At 55.7% G+C, this 3,592-nt stretch overlaps 1 protein-coding gene across 1 annotated transcript in view; it reads left to right on the forward strand.

Annotated features, from left to right (window-relative positions):
- Positions 1-3,592, forward strand: part of SAMD11 (sterile alpha motif domain containing 11) — a 127,836-nt gene that overhangs the window by 115,375 nt on the left and 8,869 nt on the right.

A 3,592-nucleotide genomic window follows, 5' to 3' on the forward strand; every position in this document is an offset into this window, starting at 1 on the left:
CTGGGCCCCATCTGGTGAAATGCTCTGTAATCCATTACCAGTTTCTTGGACCATCATTTATCATAGGGCGAGACAGAGGAGGCCTGGCAGGGAATAGATGCTGCCCTTTCTGCATCCTCGCAGTCCAGCAGGATCCAGTGACATGTCATTATTATAATAGAAGGTGCGTCCCTTCCAGCCACTCGGCACCTATTTGTTATCATTCTCCAAACTGCCAGAGCAGCGGTGGGTGGGTGCAGCCGTGCACAGAGATGGAGCAGACGGTGCGGTATCTTCCTGAGGAGGGACGGGATGAAGGACGGGAGCCCTTCTGCTCTAGGGACTTTAAAATTAGAAAGGGTCGGTGACTGGATGCAGTGTGCTGAGGGCTGGCCCCTACTTCGTTGCAAATTAGATACGCACCGAGGCCAGAGGGACCACTGTAATCAGCTATTGTGTCCTCCGACAGAAACCCTTCCTGGGGTTATTCCTGCATCTGGTGACTTCAGACCGGTGACAGAGCTGAGGTGGGAGCAAAAGGGCAGCGGGGGACGCCTGAGCACCAGGCTCCCCAACCCTGACTTCGGGGGGGGCTGAGTACACGGAGTGGCGACTGAGGAGCTACTAGGGCTGAGCTCTTCTGCAGTCGCCGTGAGATTTTGGCCTTTTCTGCAGGGAACAGGGGTGTTTTGCCACCAACTTCAGTGGAAATAGGTTCCCACCCTCTAGCTTTAAAGTTCTGTGGCACAGAAATTGCTCATAGGCCAGAGCCCAAAGTATCGGTATTTAGCTTCCCCCTCCCAAGAATATTTCCATCAGTCAGCCCCTGTTTCTCTGGTATAAATAGGAAGGGAAAACAAACTCTGCGAGATAAATATTTTGGCCGTATTATATTTCTCTCTGTGTGGGTACGTGGAAAATATTTCTTGTTCCTATACAGCAGGCCTGTCTTGCCTCTTGGACGCAGCAGGCTTCCCGAGTGTGCATCTGTGTGCATCTTGACCTCTCCTTTCCTTTCTTCTGGGGGCACGAAGAGACAAAGGAAAGAAAACCACAGAGGAGAAAGGCTTCTGTAGGAGAAGCAGTCGCTAGCCCGGCTCTGCTGGCGATGTCAGTAACCCTGCAAATGATCCCGCGTTTGCTGCGCCTCCAGCATCGCAAGCGTGTGTGCAGGAGAGGGACCTTGGGAAACCTTACACCTTTCCGCTCATCCCTGCCAGCTGTGAATGCAGCATCTGGGCTAAATCTGTGCCCACGCTGGTGGGGACCTGGTGAGCACGCGTGGCCGGCGGGGAGTGACCAGCCTCTCCGTGCAGGGTGAGGTTAAACCCCGAGGATGGGGCTGGCTGGCTGGTGGCTGGAGAATTTGTTCCCAAGCACTGTGTTGCTGCAATTCAATCCTTGGCTTGCTTTTGGAATAAGGAAGTACCTAATTTTAAAGCAGTTGGCTGTTACAGTCAGATCCCCTCAGAGACGCTTGCTCTGGCTGCAGATGGAGGTGTCTCGCCCGAGCGTTGACTGTGCCTGGAATAATTGAGTTCAATTTTACTTCCTCTATTTACCAAGCTGCAGCCACTCTTCCAAAAAGGAGAAAGAGAATTGCCCCCCTACCCGAGAGAGAAAAACCCTCCCCCGGAATGGCAAAAAAAGGAAAAAAAAAAAAAAGCCCTCAGCCATTTGGGTGTTTTGTGAATTTTAACATAAGCAGCTGTGAGTTTGTCTCCTGGAAAATGGAATGCAATAGGAATGAGAATGAGGGCTCGTGTCCATCTGTCTGTCTGTCTGGTAGCTGGGGGTGGCGAGGGGAAGGAAAGTGCTCGCTGGCTCTTTGGCAACTGCCTCTGCCTCCGCCTCCCGCGCTGGCGGCGCCTCGCTCGCAGGAAAGCCGGTCGTTTGCTCTGCAGCTGTTAGCAGACGCAGAAAAGTATCTGAAGCTTTTTCTAGCGGGAAGAAGAGGGGATGTGAAGAGAGGGAAGAGCTGCCTGGCCTCCAGCGGGGCACAGGGTGGCGAGGCGGAGCTGTCCCGGGGAGCAGCGAGCAGAGCGTCTTGCAAGCCTGGGGCAATGAGCCCCCCACGCTGGGCACATCGTGGCCGGGCAGAGCTGTCCTGGGGAGCAGCGAGCAGAGCGTCTTGCAAGCCTGGTACTCACGCTGGAGGGGAGAGCGCCCTGTGCCTGCACGGAGGAAAGGCTGGGGGAGAGACTAAGGGTATGAAGAGGGTGTGGAAGGTTTGGTTGTTGCCTACAGCGAGCATCCTGAGGGTCCTGGGCTGGGAAAAAGTGCTGGCAAGGAGGCCTGGAAAGATGTGTCCGAGTCTTCCAGGCATGAGGAGAACGAGGGACATCCCCATCCCTGCTCCAGAGGGACAGGTAGAGCTGGCAGAGGCAGCAGGCCTTGGAGGACTCCTGTCGCTCCCCACGGCTCCAGCCAAGATGTTCTGGCACCGGAGCTGGCACTGGCCCCGGCGGGGAAGCCCACCGCCCTCGGCTAGGGGCGTTCGGGAGCAGCGGCTGGCCCTCTCCCCAGGCTGCTGGCCCTTGTGTGTGTGCTGCACTGGGAGACGCACAGCGGCCACCGGTGCTGTGCAGGGGGTGGGCTGCGGGCAGGGCACTGCTGTCCCCTTCCCCGGAGGAGGTGGGAGGGGAAGCGGTGGTGCGGCGACAGGAACGGTGCGGAGGGTGAGGCTGGGAAGGGAAGCAGGAAGTTGGGAGCGGAAATGGAGCGGAAATGATTACATCGCGTCTGACTGCTGCTTGTCCCGACCGCTGTTGTTTTAAAGGCACCTTATTGGCATGATAACTTCCTCTGCAGATCCTGTCCTTTTCCTGTTACCTCGGCGTTGCCAACTGCCTTGCGGAGACTCGGTGTGCGGCTTTGCTCTTTTCTGTGCCCCTTGCCTCTGACCTGGGGCGTTCGTTCCCCCAGGGAACCGACCGCTCCTCGTTCTCCGAGCTTGTGCTCCCCCCACCACGATTTTGTTGCACCCCACTTTATCTTGTCACTACTTGCAGAAGCGCTGCCCGGCCTGCTGCGGACAGGAGCGGAGGAGTCACGGCAAGGCGTTACATCCGTGGTGCTGATCCAGTGCCTCAGGGAAAAACCTTAAGCCTACAAAACAGATAATTTTGTCATGACAGACCCCTGGGAGAAATATTTTTTCTGGTAATTTGTTGCTTCATGCCCTGAAGCATAACAGTTTATACCCCTCGTAAACTCCTTCTCTACCCACTATAACCATGGATGGTCACATCCCTATAAATATCCCCTTGACATCTTGGTCCAGGTGGGATCACGCAGCAGTGAGTTCCACAGGTTAATAATGCCTTCTTTTTTCCCCCCAAAGTGGCATTTTCTGGAACTAGGTTTCTTCATTACTTGTTTTTGCTTTATTCCTTTTACACACTACATAGACATGAGTTACCTGGCTGGGGTTCTCTCGCCATTCCTTATTCTCCGTGCCTCTCCTCCAGCTCCTCTCTCGGCTCCGGTCTGGTTTTCTCCCAGCGTGCACGTCCTGTGCTGTCAGGCGCCAGCGACGCGGGGAGGGGGGGGGCCCTCTCTTCCACCCTTTTGGAACCCATCACCTTCGTCTCTGCTGACAGGGCTGGGACCT

This window comes from Egretta garzetta, unplaced genomic scaffold, assembly GCF_000687185.1.
Source record: "Egretta garzetta isolate BGI_Z169 unplaced genomic scaffold, ASM68718v1 scaffold29, whole genome shotgun sequence".
NCBI classification, from domain to species: Eukaryota; Metazoa; Chordata; class Aves; order Pelecaniformes; family Ardeidae; genus Egretta; species Egretta garzetta.